At 37.2% G+C, this 19796-nt stretch overlaps 1 long non-coding RNA gene and 1 pseudogene across 2 annotated transcripts; both read left to right on the top strand.

Moving 5' to 3' along the window:
* Positions 1-7948: 7948 nt before the first annotated feature.
* On the top strand, positions 7949-9459 carry LOC144032212 (uncharacterized). Of its 2 annotated transcripts, none has more exons than XR_013287721.1 (2): positions 7949-7972; positions 9029-9459. It is a non-coding gene; the product is annotated as an uncharacterized LOC144032212 (long non-coding RNA). The 2 variants fall into 2 exon arrangements; XR_013287722.1 differs by lacking the exon at positions 7949-7972 and adding an exon at positions 7979-8288.
* A 6060-nt stretch (positions 9460-15519) lies between these two features.
* Positions 15520-16853, top strand: LOC144031848 (uncharacterized; annotated as a pseudogene).
* The last annotated feature ends 2943 nt before the right edge of the window (positions 16854-19796 follow it).

Genomic DNA, 19796 nt, shown 5'->3' with positions numbered 1-19796 from the left:
GTTGTCCCCAGTACCTTTTGCCTGTTTTTTCCTCCCTAGTGGAGCGCTTTTTGTTCTCCACTTTTTTGATTCCCCGTTCTCCTCTCAGTTTGAGAGGAGACAGCTGTTGGCCGGAAATAAACCTGTTGCCTTGGTGGCCTACCTTACTCCTGCGTCTGAGTCCTACCTTTCCTCGCCTTGTCAGGAAATAGATGTTTGAATTTTAGAGATTACTAAAGTTAGTAAATAAAACTTACAGTGTAAGAAAAATAATTAGGGTTTAAAAACTTTAAAGATCTCAATCATAGGCATGGTGAAAACTTAAAGCATAAGTTTTTAACCTGAAATTTAAAAAAAAATTCAGAATTTAATATTACGTTCATATTTAATTTAGAACTCATTGAGTTATATTTTCCTTTAACCACCGAAACACTGAAGAAGTATTTGGGAACAAACAGTTAATGTGCTTTGAGCCAAATTCATGTCATTTGCCTCTCTGTTGATCAGTTTATGTCACGCCGCCACCGGCGTGGCGGTTCAGGCTTTTATTTTTGTAGTCATGTCTCCTGTTTTGTTTTGAAATTCTAACTCTCCTCTCACCCCAGGTCACTTGCCCTTCCTGCCGCTCATTAATTACCGGTCCCCGCCCATGATTATCATCACCTGAGAGAGAATATTACAAGGCCGCTTCTGTCAAAATTTGATGGATGACATTCTTAATTAGATTAGGGGGGTCATGTGTGGGTCATGACCCCTCCCTAATGAAGATTAATGACCCTTTAATGACTTCCAGATGTCATATAATGAAGATTAATGACCCTTAATGACTTCCAGATGTCATATAATGAGGGTTAATGACCTTTAATGACTTCCTGATGTCATTTAATGAGGGTTAATGACCCTTAATGACTTCCTGATGTCATTTAATGAAGATTAATGACCCCTAATGACTTCCTGATGTCATTTAATGAAGATGAATGACCCTTAATGACTTCCTGATGTCATTTAATGAAGATTAATGACCCTTTAATGACTTCCAGATGTCATATAATGAGGGTTAATGACCTTTAATGACTTCCAGATGTCATTTAATGAGGGGTAATGACCTTTAATGACTTCCGGATGTCGTTTAATGAGGATGAATGACCTTTAATGACTTCCGGATGTCGTATAATGAAGATGAATGACCTTTAATGACTTCCGGATGTCGTTTAATGAAGATGAATGACCTTTAATGACTTCCAGGTGTTATATAATGAAGATGAATGACCCTTAATGACTTCCTGATGTCATTTAATGAAGATTAATGACCCCTTAATGAAGATGGATGATGTGTAGGTGGTGTTCCTACCTGTTTTTACAGATATCATGGCTGACCCGGGTTCAAATGCTAATTGTTTGGTTAACTTCCGGATCCGGTGCACGCCCCCTAGATTGAGTGAACAATGAATAATAATGAGATTGAATGACGTGATCGGAGGGAGTAGTTTAGTATGGGTAAAACCGCCGGGGGGAAAAGTACTAGCCATTTCTATTATGGTGAAGGGGGAAAAGTATGCGCAAACACGGCTCAAAGATTGTATTTTAGAGGTTGTAAAACAAGAAGTATAAGGTAAGGTTAAACTGTGATACGCTGGTTGGTATTATGAAATTAAAAAACATGAAGTTATACATTATATGTAAAAATGTTGTAAGAGTCGTTCGTGACTGCTGGGGTTGAATCTGAAAATAAACGGATAAAACTATATAATTTCCCCTTACTGATATAGTTACTATCTGACATTTGTGTTCAATATTTCTGTGAGTAGGGGGAAGCATATGCAGTCAAAGATTCATGGGGAGGTCAAATGTATGTCTGTGCTTGTGTGTGCGAACGCGCATGAATGGCTGCATGGGGGTCAAAGAAGTGTGAGGACAGACGGGCGGCTGAAGAAGTGTGAGGTTAGACGGTGGCTATAATGTTGTTAGTTTGAAAAGACAACGCTTCCTAAAATATATTACAAAAATATGCATCTACTTAGATCTGATTCTATTTATAATGATAATTTTATGTAGAAATTGGTGAAAAGCCATCATCAGCGATAGTCTCCTTACCCCTGCGAGGACAGGGGTTGCTGGTCATAAAATTAAATTAGGCTGAAGAAGAACGGATACGCAGCTAATTGCGAGGGGCCATTTTTGGTCTGAGAAAGGCGATTGTTCAATATTCCTGTGAGTAGGGGGAAGCAGAGGCAGTCAAAGATTCACGGGGAGGTCAAATGTATGTCTGAGGGGCCTGTGTATGCGTGTGTGCGTTTGCATGAGAGCTGAACAGTGTAAGATTAAACGGTAACTGTAATGTTGGTTTTCAAGAAGACATTTCCAAAACTGCTTCTTTAAAAAAACATCTACACAGATATCCATTTATGATAGTTTTATGCAGCAACCGATAGTTGAAACATCCTAGCTAACATTTTCTCAAGGATTTGAAAAGTGGTGACAAGTGAAAACTAATTAAGCTTACCTATAGGCGTAACGGTGTGTGGCTTTGAGTCCATCACATACATGCTCTGCATAGAGCATATATGCGTAGCAGCGAGGTATGCGCAGCAGAAAGGGGAGATGTCCCTACACTCGTGAGAATTTTCTGAGGCTTGTTGGAGACACTAGGACTCTGTCACAGTTTGAGTGTGTGTGTTTCAATGACCATAATTGTTGGGGGGCTGGTGGATATGAGCGAGGGGGTTGGTTAGACGTCTGCCAGCGTGCTCTCCTTGGGATATTTTCTCAAATACTAAAACCCAAATGCCAGTCCTCTGAACCGAATGACCAGTTGTCTAAACACATTGAATAAATGTAACCCCTCATTTTCCAATGCCATAAAAACATTTTACATGAAGACACAATTCACAAATTGCTCTCATGCGATACAAAATGTTTACCACAAGTCAACAATATTTGAACACAACGGACTTAACTGGCGTTCACACAACAACTCAAAAATTGAATACACTTGTTGCTAATGATGTGACCACACCTATAAACTCAAGTTCAGAGTGTACAGTTTGCTGGAGAGTCCAAACAAGCGCAATGGATAGAGGCAGAGCCAGAGGAAGAGGAATTAGAGGAGGGAGAGGAGCAGGTCGAGCAATGCAAAAGTTATAAAATAGTAACATGGAATGGTAAGGGTATTCGTAAACACGAAAATAAAAATAATAATTTAACCATCTTATTACAGTCTTTCTCAATTGCTAATACACATTTCTTGAAACCTGTACCCATTTTCTCAAAACCTTAAACACAAACACAAAAATTCAAACAATTTTCACAAAAGCCGTGACTTTTCACTTCAAAACCTATTATCCGGTATTCAAATCCGAACAATATATTCAGATCATACACACAGTAAGTCAAAATATATTCACCATGAGAGCATTTGTTAGACACGACATAAAATAATCTAACACAGAGCATCCAGGGTAGGTAGTCAACAGAGGTTTATTTTACATACATCAATAAACATAGTTTTTGGCACTAGACAAATTACTAACCAAGTTAAAATTATGGTGAATTCAAATGAAATAGAAAGGGTGTATGAAAATAAATTCCTTGGAGTAGTTATTGATGATAAATTATGTTGGAAGCCACATGTAGAAAATGTTAAAAGGAAAATGTCAAAAATCATCGGGATACTCTATAAAACTAAGGATGTCCTGAACATGAACTCATTATATATATTATATAGTTCATTATTATTACCATATTTGACCTATTGTGTGGAAATCTGGGGGACTGCATATAAAACAAACACTAACTCTGTTTTCAATTTGCAAAAAAGAGCCATAAGGATTATTAATCGTTCAAAATATACAGAATCAACACATCCATTATTTATCAAATTAAATACAATGACATTTTATGACTTGGTTGAGTTTAAAATAGCACAAATAATGTACAAAGTATATAACAATCTACTCTGCTATATTACTCAGACATTGTTTGAAATTAGACACAGTCCTTATGATATAAGGGGTACAAGTGTGTACAAAAAACCCAAAACAAGAACAAATATTAAGCAAAGGTGTGTTTCTGTAAAAGGTGTTAATTTGTGGAATAATCTGGGAATTGACTTGAAAAGATGTGACTTACTTGTTGAGTTAAAAAAAAAACGTTTAAATGCAAAGTTAAAAAAAAATTACTTTTGTCAAATAAGAGCATGAAAATTGTATATAATGAGTATGAGTATATGATTTATAAATGTATTATGGTATATGTTTAGGAATTTCATGTATATATGTTGCTGGATAATGCACGCATCATTTTATTTTTAAAAATATTAACCTAGTATTGTATCAATAATGAAATAAGTTTAAATGTATAATGTATGAGGGGTAGGACTAAATAAGTTAACTTCTTCCTACTCCCTTTTGAACATGTAAACTATGATGAGTTTGTTTTTTCTTTTCTTCTTTTCTTTTTTAACTTTTGTTTCTCTGCTGTTTGTTTTTATGTTCAATAATTCAATCAAAAAACGTGATAGAGTCAAAATGGGTACTTTTAACAAAAAAAACATGCATTAGTCTTAGGGCAAAATAATTTAGGAATAGTGTGAAATGTGTTTAAGTTTTATCCAAAAAGAGTGGATGAGTTTTGAGAATTGGGTCTAAGCCTGAACCGTGTGTAAGGTTTGGTCAAAAAAGTGTTTCATTCCAGAAATTAGTCTCGGAAACTGAGAATTTGCTTCATCGAACGGGGTTTGGTGTTTTAGCAACTGATAAAAACTGTTAAGTTAAAAGCGGACATGACAATACAATAACCACACATAACAAAATCAGAACAACCCTATCTCAATTGTAAATAATACATTCAAATATTCACACCAACTTCTAGGCCGTGGGGTGAACCCCCAAAAAGTGCCTAGAAAATGAGTTTCGCTCCACTGTCTGGGCACTACTTGTTCAATGCATTTTTTGATAGATAATACCCTTCTGAACTTTGGGTTAAATGTTCACCCAATGTTTTCCTGCCCCAATTTTGTTACAAGCCAGAAATGCATATATAGGTAAATAACAAAAAACGAAAATCTTGTGCTACAGTTTTTGGTTGTAAAACGTCTTACATTAAATTTGGCAACAGAAAATCATTCCCAGATGTTATAAATACATGTACCTAACATCAGAAACAAGTATTGGTGGTTTGGTGCAATCATGTGAATTTAGATAATTAAATATATTAAATTTGTGCCAAAAAAACAAAAAACGCTTCAACTAGAAGTGAAACCAGCACACAGATGTTACATTTAGCTATGTTTATGTTTCATATATGAAAACAATTCACAACCTATTACGTAATGAAAGGTACACAAGAAGCAGCATACATCGGCCAAAAATACTACCATGCACCACAAACCTGGAACAAGGCAAAATGGACTAGATGGAAATAGATGCATTCAGAGCCCAGATTATTATAACATATAGAATATTTATTAAAGTATCAGATTGTGTCATCACAGCATGTCATTTATACCCCCCGTCCCCTACCCAAAAAATATTAATAAAAAAAAATAATAATAATAAAATAAAAATCAAATGTGCATTCACAATAAAACCTTTGGAACTTCATTGGAACAGCTCTCTTTTTTTGGCAGACCAATTTAACAAAGGTCTGTGTTGTGGAAAAATGGAATACAGACATTTTGATTTTTGCTTGAAAAGTGTTAAAATGGAGAGTTAACATCTTGATAATGAAACAAACAAAATGGCAGATTTTACATAGATTTTACAGCCCTGCACTGTAAAGTGTCCTCGTATGCCCTGTCATTTTCCAACCTGATGTTGTACCAGCCATGTGTTAGTGTCACTTTCTTGGCTTACATCAGTAGACTCAGTAGTTGATGTATCTGATGAGTGAGGTACCCTGTCTAAAAGTTTGTCAGTTGTTGATAATGTCTCTACAAAAACCATTTCAGAGTTGTTGCTGGAAAGGGGTGTGAAAAACCAGCTGGGGGAAATCACACCTCAATCTTCGTTTCAGTATTTGCTGCCTGAAATAGAAAATTGAAGGGAAAGATGAGCACAAGATACACATATTCACATCACATTAGGGCTGCTCTATTATGGAAAAAAATAATCATCACAATTATTTTGGTAATAATTGAAATCAAGATTATTCTAAACAATTATATTTTGTTCAAATCAAGAAAATATTTCAACATTTGAAAATAAGACAATCACAATCATATGAAACTATAATTATGTAAGTTGCTTTTGGATCCAACAAAATTTTTAATATATTATTATTATTATTATTATTATTATGACGTTAGCAAAAATTTGAAGTTGGGGTGCAGTGTGTGTGTGTGTGTGCAGTAAGCTAGTTTTGACATGGGTGTGTGGTAAAATAACTCGTGTGGGCGTGCCACAACTCAAAATTAGTATTATTAGTGCTGCAGCTATCGAATATTTTGGTATTTGGATATCCTACTGAAAATTCTAGTGAATAATCGTATATTTGGATAGAAATACAAATATACCTATAGGCCTATATACTTTCTTGGTCAAAGAACAATTATAAATACAGAAGACAAAAAAAACACATTTGCATGTAATAATTAACAACCAACTGGTTTTCATTTTTAGAGAATCAATTGTATTTATTTATTTATTTTTAACTTAAATTGAGCTTGTCAGCAAACTATTTTTCTCTGAAACAGTGAGATTTTAGACAAATCTCTCCCCATAGATTTCATAAATGTGTTTCAATGTGAAGATTTATATGTTACCTGTAGTCTGAAGCATCAAGATCCCCGTGTTTATTAACACTGTTCACAAACCCCTTAGCTTGTCCATTCTCATCACATCTTTGTCAACTATAATCCTTTGACGGATTACTTGTTCACAAAAAGAATTTGTAGCTCTCAGCATTGGGTTGTCTAAAACATACACACACTCACTTAATATGTGCAGAGTCATGCTTTCTAATTAATGCTGTCTCGAAATGTAAACAGAATACAAGTGACATATTGCTGACCAATGCTTTACTTTTGAAATGTGTAATTTTAGCAAAGTGACAATGAAATAGTGCAATGTAACAACTCACATTTGTTCGTCCCTGGTTGCTGTTTCTGTTTCTGTTGACTTTAAGAACCTTGTGTAATCTCTGAAACAAAACTGCACCTCCATTGTGACACAGTCTTTTGTCTTGAATATGCAGAAGAATGGAACAGTCTTTCTTCATCTCAGCGGCCTGCAGCAACCAACCCGCTTTTAGACAAAAAAGAATTACATTATAAGTGTTATTGTCACATCACCTCTTTACAGTATATGCACATCACAGATTTAAGTAAAGTAAAGTGTTTGTTGAGGTTGATGAGAGAGAGTTTGGGGAAAAGGGAGTGTGTAGCTGTGACTCTATTATGACTCTGATGGGCACAGGTAACTCGAGTTTGGTAACAACTGTTGGATTCACTCGATAAATCATTCAGCAGCTCGCGTTTTTAATAAACTATAGCCTTAAAACTTAACATAGCAAAAAATTATTTTCAACCCTATACTAAATATCGGTCACATTAATAACAGAAATGGGCACGCGTGTGTGTAGCACATACCTGCTGACAATGTTTCTGCTTTGGCGAGATGATCCCTCTTCCGTGTGCCTTCCAATCACAGACGAGTCTACTTTGAAATTTATTTTTACAAATGATGCAGATGGCTGGAAGAACGGGGCCAGCCCAAACTCTCTCTCATCAACCTCAACAAACACTTTACTTTACTTAAATCTGTGATGTGCATATACTGTAAAGAGGTGATGTGACAATAACACTTATAATGTAATTCTTTTTTGTCTAAAAGCGGGTTGGTTGCTGCAGGCCGCTGAGATGAAGAAAGACTGTTCCATTCTTCTGCATATTCAAGACAAAAGACTGTGTCACAATGGAGGTGCAGTTTTGTTTCAGAGATTACACAAGGTTCTTAAAGTCAACAGAAACAGAAACAGCAACCAGGGACGAACAAATGTGAGTTGTTACATTGCACTATTTCATTGTCACTTTGCTAAAATTACACATTTCAAAAGTAAAGCATTGGTCAGCAATATGTCACTTGTATTCTGTTTACATTTCGAGACAGCATTAATTAGAAAGCATGACTCTGCACATATTAAGTGAGTGTGTGTGTGTTTTAGACAACCCAATGCTGAGAGCTACAAATTCTTTTTGTGAACAAGTAATCCGTCAAAGGATTATATTGACAAAGATGTGATGAGAATGGACAAGCTAAGAGGTTTGTGAACAGTGTTAATAAACACGGGGATCTTGATGCTTCAGACTACAGGTAACATATAAATCTTCACATTGAAACACATTTATGAAATCTATGGGGAGAGATTTGTCTAAAATCTCACTGTTTCAGAGAAAAATAGTTTGCTGACAAGCTCAATTTAAGTTAAAAATAAATAAATAAATAAAATTGATTCTCTAAAAATGAAAACCAGTTGGTTGTTAATTATTACATGCAAATGTGTTTTTTTTGTCTTCTGTATTTATAATTGTTCTTTGACCAAGAAAGTATATAGGCCTATAGGTATATTTGTATTTCTATCCAAATATACGATTATTCACTAGAATTTTCAGTAGGATATCCAAATACCAAAATATTCGATAGCTGCAGCACTAATAATACTAATTTTGAGTTGTGGCACGCCCACACGAGTTATTTTACCACACACCCGTGTCAAAACTAGCTTACTGCACACACTGCACCCCAACTTCAAATTTTTGCTAACGTCATAATAATAATAATAATAATAATAATAATAATAATAATAAATTATAAATTTTGTTGGATCCAAAAGCAACTTACATAATTATAGTTTCATATGATTGTGATTGTCTTATTTTCAAATGTTGAAATATTTTCTTGATTTGAACAAAATATAATTGTTTAGAATAATCTTGATTTCAATTATTACCAAAATAATTGTGATGAGTATTTTTTTCCATAATAGAGCAGCCCGAGTGTGATGTGAATATGTGTATCTTGTGCTCATCTTCCCCTTCAATTTTCTATTTCAGGCAGGATATACTGAAACGAAGATTGAGGCGTGATTTCCCCCATCTGGTTTTTCACACCCCTTTCCAGCAACAACTCTGAAATGGTTTTTGTAGAGACATTACCAACAACTGACAAACTTTTAGACAGGGTACCTCACTCATCAGATACATCAACTACTGAGTCTACTGATGTAAGCCAAGAAAGTGACACTAACACATGGCTGGTACAACATCAGGTTGGAAAATGACAGGGCATACGAGGACACTTTACAGTGCAGGGCTGTAAAATCTATGTAAAATCTGCCATTTTGTTTGTTTCATTATCAAGATGTTAACTCTCCATTTTAACACTTTTCAAGCAAAAATTAAAATGTCTGTATTCCATTTTTCCACAACACAGACCTTTGTTAAATTGGTCTGCCAAAAAAATAAAAGAGAGCTGTTCCAATGAAGTTCCAAAGGTTTTATTGTGAATGCACATTTGATTTTTATTTTATTATTATTATTATTTTTATTAATATTTTTGGGGTAGGGGACGGGGGGTATAAATGACATGCTGTGATGACACAATCTGATACTTTAATAAATATTCTATATGTTATAATAATCTGGGCTCTGAATGCATCTATTTCCATCTAGTCCATTTTGCCTTGTTCCAGGTTTGTGGTGCATGGTAGTATTTTTGGCCGATGTATGCTGCCTCTTGTGTACCTTTCATTACGTAATAGGTTGTGAATTGTTTTCATATATGAAACATAAACATAGCTAAATGTAACATCTGTGTGCTGGTTTCACTTCTAGTTGAAGCGTTTTTTGTTTTTTTGGCACAAATTTAATATATTTAATTATCTAAATTCACATGATTGCACCAAACCACCAATACTTGTTTCTGATGTTAGGTACATGTATTTATAACATCTGGGAATGATTTTCTGTTGTCAAATTTAATGTAAGACGTTTTACAACCAAAAACTGTAGCACAAGATTTTCGTTTTTTGTTATTTACCTATATATGCATTTCTGGCTTATGACAAAATTGGGGCAGGAAAACATTGGGTGAACTTTTAACCCAAAGTTCAGAAGGGTATTATCTATCAAAAAATGCATTGAACAAGTAGTGCCCAGACAGTGGAGCGAAACTCATTTTCTAGGCACTTTTTTGGGGTTCACCCCACGGCCTAGAAGTTGGTGTGAATATTTGAATGTATTATTTACAATTGAGATAGGGTTGTTCTGATTTTGTTATGTGTGGTTATTGTATTGTCATGTCCGCTTTTAACTTAACAGTTTTTATCAGTTGCTAAAACACCAAACCCCGTTCGATGAAGCAAATTCTCAGTTTCCGAGACTAATTTCTGGAATGAAACACTTTTTTGACCAAACCTTACACACGGTTCAGGCTTAGATCCAATTCTCAAAACTCATCCACTCTTTTTGGATAAAACTTAAACACATTTCACACTATTCCTAAATTATTTTGCCCTAAGACTAATGCATGTTTTTTTGTTAAAAGTACCCATTTTGACTCTATCACGTTTTTTGATTGAATTATTGAACATAAAAACAAACAGCAGAGAAACAAAAGTTAAAAAAGAAAAGAAGAAAAGAAAAAACAAACTCATCATAGTTTACATGTTCAAAAGGGAGTAGGAAGAAGTTAACTTATTTAGTCCTACCCCCTCATACATTATACATTTAAACTTATTTCATTATTGATACAATACTAGGTTAATATTTTTAAAAATAAAATGATGCGTGCATTATCCAGCAACATATATACATGAAATTCCTAAACATATACCATAATACATTTATAAATCATATACTCATACTCATTATATACAATTTTCATGCTCTTATTTGACAAAAGTAATTTTTTTTAACTTTGCATTTAAACATTTTTTTTTTAACTCAACAAGTGAGTCACATCTTTTCAAGTCAATTCCCAGATTATTCCACAAATTAACACCTTTTACAGAAACACACCTTTGCTTAATATTTGTTCTTGTTTTGGGTTTTTTGTACACACTTGTACCCCTTATATCAGAAGGACTGTGTCTATTTTCAAACAATGTCTGAGTAATATAGCAGAGTAGATTGTTATATACTTTGTACATTATTTGTGCTATTTTAAACTCAACCAAGTCATAAAATGTCATTGTATTTAATTTGATAAATAATGGATGTGTTGATTCTGTATATTTTGAACGATTAATAATCCTTATGGCTCTTTTTTGCAAATTGAAAACAGAGTTAGTGTTTGTTTTATATGCAGTCCCCCAGATTTCCACACAATAGGTCAAATATGGTAATAATAATGAACTATATAATATATATAATGAGTTCATGTTCAGGACATCCTTAGTTTTATAGAGTATCCCGATGATTTTTGACATTTTCCTTTTAACATTTTCTACATGTGGCTTCCAACATAATTTATCATCAATAACTACTCCAAGGAATTTATTTTCATACACCCTTTCTATTTCATTTGAATTCACCATAATTTTAACTTGGTTAGTAATTTGTCTAGTGCCAAAAACTATGTTTGTTCATGCATGTAAAATAAACCTCTGTTGACTACCTACCCTGGATGCTCTGTGTTAGATTATTTTATGTCGTGTCTAACAAATGCTCTCATGGTGAATATATTTTGACTTACTGTGTGTATGATCTGAATATATTGTTCGGATTTGAATACCGGATAATAGGTTTTGAAGTGAAAAGTCACGGCTTTTGTGAAAATTGTTTGAATTTTTGTGTTTGTGTTTAAGGTTTTGAGAAAATGGGTACAGGTTTCAAGAAATGTGTATTAGCAATTGAGAAAGACTGTAATAAGATGGTTAAATTATTATTTTTATTTTCGTGTTTACGAATACCCTTACCATTCCATGTTACTATTTTATAACTTTTGCATTGCTGGACCTGCTCCTCTCCCTCCTCTAATTCCTCTTCCTCTGGCTCTGCCTCTATCCATTGCGCTTGTTTGGACTCTCCAGCAAACTGTACACTCTGAACTTGAGTTTATAGGTGTGGTCACATCATTAGCAACAAGTGTATTCAATTTTTGAGTTGTTGTGTGAACGCCAGTTAAGTCCGTTGTGTTCAAATATTGTTGACTTGTGGTAAACATTTTGTATCGCATGAGAGCAATTTGTGAATTGTGTCTTCATGTAAAATGTTTTTATGGCATTGGAAAATGAGGGGTTACATTTATTCAATGTGTTTAGACAACTGGTCATTCGGTTCAGAGGACTGGCATTTGGGTTTTAGTATTTGAGAAAATATCCCAAGGAGAGCACGCTGGCAGACGTCTAACCAACCCCCTCGCTCATATCCACCAGCCCCCCAACAATTATGGTCATTGAAACACACACACTCAAACTGTGACAGAGTCCTAGTGTCTCCAACAAGCCTCAGAAAATTCTCACGAGTGTATAGGGACATCTCCCCTTTCTGCTGCGCATATATGCTCTATGCAGAGCATGTATGTGATGGACTCAAAGCCACACACCGTTACGCCTATAGGTAAGCTTAATTAGTTTTCACTTGTCACCACTTTTCAAATCCTTGAGAAAATGTTAGCTAGGATGTTTCAACTATCGGTTGCTGCATAAAACTATCATAAATGGATATCTGTGTAGATGTTTTTTTAAAGAAGCAGTTTTGGAAATGTCTTCTTGAAAACCAACATTACAGTTACCGTTTAATCTTACACTGTTCAGCTCTCATGCAAACTCACACACGCATACACAGGCCCCTCAGACATACATTTGACCTCCCCGTGAATCTTTGACTGCCTCTGCTTCCCCCTACTCACAGGAATATTGAACAATCGCCTTTCTCAGACCAAAAATGGCCCCTCGCAATTAGCTGCGTATCCGTTCTTCTTCAGCCTAATTTAATTTTATGACCAGCAACCCCTGTCCTCGCAGGGGTAAGGAGACTATCGCTGATGATGGCTTTTCACCAATTTCTACATAAAATTATCATTATAAATAGAATCAGATCTAAGTAGATGCATATTTTTGTAATATATTTTAGGAAGCGTTGTCTTTTCAAACTAACAACATTATAGCCACCGTCTAACCTCACACTTCTTCAGCCGCCCGTCTGTCCTCACACTTCTTTGACCCCCATGCAGCCATACATGCGCGTACGCACACACAAGCACAGACATACATTTGACCTCCCCATGAATCTTTGACTGCATATGCTTCCCCCTACTCACAGAAATATTGAACAAAAATGTCAGATAGTAACTATATCAGTAAGGGGAAATTATATAGTTTTATCCGTTTATTTTCAGATTCAACCCCAGCAGTCACGAACGACTCTTACAACATTTTTACATATAATGTATAACTTCATGTTTTTTAATTTCATAATACCAACCAGCGTATCACAGTTTAACCTTACCTTATACTTCTTGTTTTACAACCTCTAAAATACAATCTTTGAGCCGTGTTTGCGCATACTTTTCCCCCTTCACCATAATAGAAATGGCTAGTACTTTTCCCCCCGGCGGTTTTACCCATACTAAACTACTCCCTCCGATCACGTCATTCAATCTCATTATTATTCATTATTCACTCAATCTAGGGGGGCGTGCGCCGGATCCGGAAGTTAACCAAACAATTAGCATTTGAACCCGGGTCAGCCATGATATCTGCAAAAACAGGTAGGAACACCACCTACACATCATCCATCTTCATTAAGGGGTCATTAATCTTCATTAAATGACATCAGGAAGTCATTAAGGGTCATTCATCTTCATTATATAACACCTGGAAGTCATTAAAGGTCATTCATCTTCATTAAACGACATCCGGAAGTCATTAAAGGTCATTCATCTTCATTATATAACACCTGGAAGTCATTAAAGGTCATTCATCTTCATTAAACGACATCCGGAAGTCATTAAAGGTCATTCATCTTCATTATACGACATCCGGAAGTCATTAAAGGTCATTCATCCTCATTAAACGACATCCGGAAGTCATTAAAGGTCATTCATCTTCATTAAATGACATCTGGAAGTCATTAAAGGTCATTAACCCTCATTAAATGACATCTGGAAGTCATTAAAGGGTCATTCATCTTCATTAAATGACATCTGGGAGCCATTAAAGGTCATTAATCTTCATTAAATGACATCAGGAAGTCATTAGGGGTCATTAATCTTCATTAAATGACATCAGGAAGTCATTAAAGGTCATTAACCCTCATTAAATGACTTCAGGAAGTCATTAAGGGTCATTAATCTTCATTATATGACATCTGGAAGTCATTAAAGGGTCATTAATCTTCATTAGGGAGGGGTCATGACCCACACATGACCCCCCTAATCTAATTAAGAATGTCATCCATCAAATTTTGACAGAAGCGGCCTTGTAATATTCTCTCTCACCTGCCACCAATCAACTACAGCAATAAAAGCCATCAGCCTTCTCCCCTCCGTTGCCGAAGTGTCACGTCTGTGCATGGCAGCGTTCCACAGTCCTCAAGTCCTTGATCCCGTTGCCTTGTCGTTTTGCCTTGTTTTTGTGCCTTTTCCTCCCCAGCGGAGCGTCCTTAGTTTCCCCTTGAGCCTTTTTTCCTCCCTAGCGGAGCGCCTTTAGTTGTCCCCTGTACCTTGTGCCTGTTTTTTCCTCCCCAGTGGAGCGTTTTTAGTTCTCCACTTTTTGACTCCCCTTTCTCCTCTCAGTTTGAGAGGAGACAGCTGCTGACAACCAATAAATCTGTTGCCTTGGTGGCCTACCTAAATCCTGCGTCTGAGTCCTACCTCTCCTCGTCGTGTCAGTTTATAATTCATTCAATATATCTTAATTAAAAATGACTCACTTTAATGACAACACAGTTACATTTATTTGCATACAGTTTTTTGTACAATGTAGACAATGTGTGCATAATATTTTTGGTTAGCTTTAGAAAAATGGTTCATGTGTTTGTGTACCATATTAAAATACTGACAGAAATAACACTTCAAGTCTAATAATGACTTTAACTTGTACATAGCATTGAATTCCTTTTATATCTGTCCATCTGTGCATCTCCTAGGGAAGGGGTGGGCAAACTCGGTCCTCAAGCGCCAGAGTTCTGCCAGTTTTGGAGGTTTCCCTCTTCCAACACAAGCTGATTCCAGTCAAAAGGGATGGTTATCAGGCTTATGCAGAGCTTATTGATGAGCTGACCACATATCAGCTGTGTTGGAGAAGGGAAACAACCAAAACCTGTAGGACTTCGGCCCTCGAGGACCGAATTTGCCCCTGACGCCCCTGATTTTCACTATCCTTGGACATTTTTTCTTTGTTCTGCAAAGTCTGTTTCAGCGTCGGTTGGCTGAGTGTCGTCTTTATTACTTGTGTGGCTGGTGTAAACTCGGCGTGGAGTGCTGGGTGTTTGTATTTCAGGTGGCGGATTAAATTTGTTTTATGAAAAGCACGCCTGTTCTTTCCGCTACGCGAAATGCTCAACTTGCATGCATTACAAGCAGTGGCACAAAAAGGGGTATGCGAAGTATGTGGCGCATAGGGGCGCCGCGCCAAAGCGATGGGAGGAAAATTATTTTGAGTGGCCATTTATGTATTAAACAGCTCAATTCACATGTAATGGTTTGATCTAATCACTAGGCACGTCACTGATTAGGCGCCCATCCTATCTGCTCTGTGACTGTCACGGTGCAACCCCCCCACCCCCCAACCCCAGCTCGAGGGTGTGCAGTTGACATTTCCCAGATGGAAAAGCTGTTGGGCCGTCACAATTTGTATGGAACCAGACCAAGACTTTTCCAAGCCACCTCAGCCATGCACCCAAAAGTAAAAAAAAATGATTCCACTCCGTACCAGTGTTCAAGAGGAAGAAAGAAATGACGAAGAAGTACATAATCCTGACAATGAGATGCCGAGTACTTCCAGAGAGCCTACTAACAGTGTAGTGGTGCTCCAAATAGAAAATGACATGTTAAAAAAGGAAAATGAACAATTGAAAAAAATAATTGGAGAAACAAAAGCAAACATTTTCTTTTAGTCAAATTTCCATCAATAATGAAAAAGTACAATATTTCATTGGCTTACCTGATGCTGCTACTGTTCTGTGTTTGGAAGCGCTCTTTCTAAATTTGAGCTAAATTATCATTCTGATTGGAGTGTCCAAAGTATCCCCCTAATTGATCAGTTGCTCCTGACCTTAATGAAGCTTAAACTTGGTTCCGGCCACATGGACATTGCACAAAGATTTAATTGTAGCCCAGCCACAGTAACCAACATCTTCCTCACCATTGTTTGTGCACTGTATGACATTTTGTATGTCGGGATGCTCAAGAACAACATCCCCTCCACAGCCAAGAATCGGTCGTCTCTACCAGAGTGTTTCCGGTCCTTTCCCAACTGTAGGATTGTGCTGGATTGCACAGAGGTTGCTGTCTCTGTCTCCAAGAATGAGAATCTGGACAGTGCCAATTGTACAGCCAGTGCAAAGGACGAACCACAATGAAAACTAATGGGTGTGGCTCTAAATGGAGTGATTATCTATATCAGTGACTTGTACGGTGGGAGTGCCTCAGACAAGGCAATAACGGCCGATTGTGGAGTTCTGAAATATCGACAACCAGGTGATATGTTAATGGCAGACAATTACAGACATTTTACTAGATGGGGTTTTGCTCACCATCCCGTCTTTTCTTGTCACACAGTTCACACATGAAGAAGTGAACAAAAACAAACTCATCTCCAGTGCCAGGATTCATGTGGAACATTCCATTCAGAGGTTATATTGTATTATTGCATATTTCAATTTGTGCTGTCAAAGGATTAAAATTTTTAATCTGATTAATCACACTATTTAATTTAGATTAATCACAATTAATCAGCTAAATAACTTGTGTAATATAAAATACAAAATAACAGTATTTTGACATTAATGCATCTTATTATCTGAATGTCATTTGCAAACATTGATTAAATGCATGTACGCAATTGCATGCATGCGTGTATTGCTCAAAATATAACACCATCATATCAATTGGGTGCAATTCAGCAATTATATTGTAAAGAACGTGCTAAATACTGACAAAAACTTGGTCACAGCATCATGTCAACTGGGTGCAATTCAGCAATTATGAATTAATTAAATGCAAATTAATTTGTTTTATCTAAAGTCCCGTCGGGGTGTTTTTGAAAGTGAAATTTCCCACCGAGCACACCAACTGGAGTCACCCCGCTCATTTTGTAACAACAGGCGTAGGAAATGCCGTGCATTGACCTAATCACTGACCTGCGCAGCCTTCAATGTAACCATCCGCGGTTACGTTCAAGGCTCAAGTGTGGTAAAAAAAAAAAATAGTGCGATTAATCTGCGTTAATACATGATTAATGCGACAATTTTCTGTGATTAATTAATATATTAACGCTTTAACTTTCATAGCCCGAATTTCAATACACATACGTCTGCATGCTATCTTAATTGCATTTGTTGAACCTTTGCACGTTTACTGTATGAATTAAACATCTGTCAGAATCTTAGGAAGGAAAACATCTTTATAAAATGTTTCTAGAATTTCAATATTTACAGCCCATGCTGGCGCCTTCAGCCGTCCCAGGACCACAAGGTCCAGAGGGGTCCATACAGCCAGGTGACAGGTGGTGGCGTCGGTGAGGTGAAGGTTGCGCTGTATTTGATGCCAGTAGTTATGGGTTTCTTTCAGTGTCAGGGAACCAGCCACTGGATCTAAATGCAGAAAGAAGTCCTTACTCTCTGCTGCTTGCCGGATCATTTTGTTTTTGGTTGACCAGGGGACATTTCACCTAGAGGTGGGTGATGTGCAAAACATCACAATTGTGAGTCATAGTATAGTCTTTTTTTTTTTTATTAAATGCCTAGCCCTAGTATACATACCGTATACAAAATAATTGGTAATCCATGCCTTTGTTACATCTCGGCTGGATTACTGTAATGCACTTTATTTTGGGATCAGCCAGTCCTCCCTGCAGCGTCCCCAGCTTGTCCAAAATGCTGCTGCTCGTCTCTTTACTGGTGCCCGTAAGAGGGAACACATAACCCATATTCTGGCCTCTCTTCACTGGCTGCCTGTGAAATTCAGAATCCACTTTAAGATTCTTCTATTTGTTTTCAAATCTCTCAATGGTCTTGCCCCACCTTATCTCGCCGAGCTCTTGCATCCCTCCACACCTGCCCGGTGCCTCAGGTCAGCAGACCAGACTCAATTGGAGGTACCGAGGGCTAAGCGGGGGCTTACCCCGGGTTTACACCGGATGCGGTTGCGGTGCGGTTGCGGTGCGTTCCGGCGACGCAAGCAATTAGATTCCATTCATTCGAATGGTGCAGTTTACACCGCTTGCGGGTGCGTTGCGTGTCGACTGCGTCTCAGCTGCGGCGTGCCGCAGCCCTTCCGCAAGGATAGACCTATTTTCTATTTTTGCCGGATGCCTCAGCGGTAGGCCTCCGGCAAATGGCAAGCTAGCACAAAACACATCGAGTGGGACAGGAAGACCGACGCAGTTTCAAAATAAATTTCCGGTTACCTTTCAGAATAAAACACTCGCCAGCTCCTATTTCGCAAGCTTATCAGCAAAACGTGACGTGGGCGTCGCCGGGCCATGTGCTCATTCACTGTTTAGACACCAGCGAACATGGACGAGGAGAGGTTTATATTGGAGGTGGAAAACCACAAAATAATATATGACACGGCACATCCTTTTTATAAGGACAACCAAAAAAAGTATGCTGCATGGAATCTCATAGCAGAAGAAGAAGAAGAAAAGGTTAAATCAAAAGAAGTCCACCTCTCTTTCTGCTTCTCTGTTGAGCACAGACTTTCTGTATGTTTGTCGTTGTGAAATGCCACATGATCGCGCGCGCGCGGTCCCGCGAGACACGTTGGGAAGTAGGCGGCGACGGAGCTGCCGGACCGCAGCTGTGTGTGGATTGACCAAAAAATTGACGCGTCCGGAGCACGCAGTCAAGACGCACCGCACCGCAACCGCATCCGGTGTAAACCTGGGGTTAGAGGGGATCAAGCCTTTGCTGCTGCCAAAAAATAAATAAATAACTGTATTCACACTTCAAAATGTTTGCTTTGTTCTTGTTTACTGCAAAACTGATGTTTGTTTTTGTACAGCACTTTGTATACAGCAATGCCTGTTCTTAAAGCGCTTTATAAATAAAGTTGAGTTGAGATTATAGATAATGACACCATCATTTTACATCATGCCCTTTACTTACTTTTGAGCCTTTCCTGAGGTTGGACTGGCCAAGCAGTGTTTTTAATAAGGAAGGAGGGTAGGACCTTCGCTTGACAGTTGCTAAGACCAAACCAAAGTTGCTGGCTGTGAGCCGCTTCTTGCGATAAGCCATCCTGTTACAAATACACCCAAAATATAATACCGTTCACCTAGACCAGTGTTTCTCAATTATTTTCTGCCATGCCCCTCCTAGTAAGAAGAAAACATCCCCCCCCACCCCACCCCATGCGACTATACATAGTATCATTTGTCTATAAAATTGTTATAAGCACACCCCTGCATAACACTGTATCCATATTAACGTAGAAGAGAATAAAACAATAAATAAAGAAATATGGAGCAACTTACAACAATGAATAGCTTTATTAACTGCAACAGAAAAGATTTAAAGTGCATCTGAAATTTTTTGACTGACCATGTCAAACCATAGGAGATGGAAAAATAAAATTACATGAAATCAATACATTCAAACTAATCACCAACATTAACTCAGGAGCACAATATTAAAAAATACAAAAAAAACACAC

The sequence above is a fragment of the Festucalex cinctus genome, chromosome 12 (genome assembly GCF_051991245.1).
Source record: "Festucalex cinctus isolate MCC-2025b chromosome 12, RoL_Fcin_1.0, whole genome shotgun sequence".
NCBI classification, from domain to species: Eukaryota; Metazoa; Chordata; class Actinopteri; order Syngnathiformes; family Syngnathidae; genus Festucalex; species Festucalex cinctus.
Note: the sequence above shows the minus strand (reverse complement) of the source record. Positions and strands in the feature narration are given on the sequence as shown.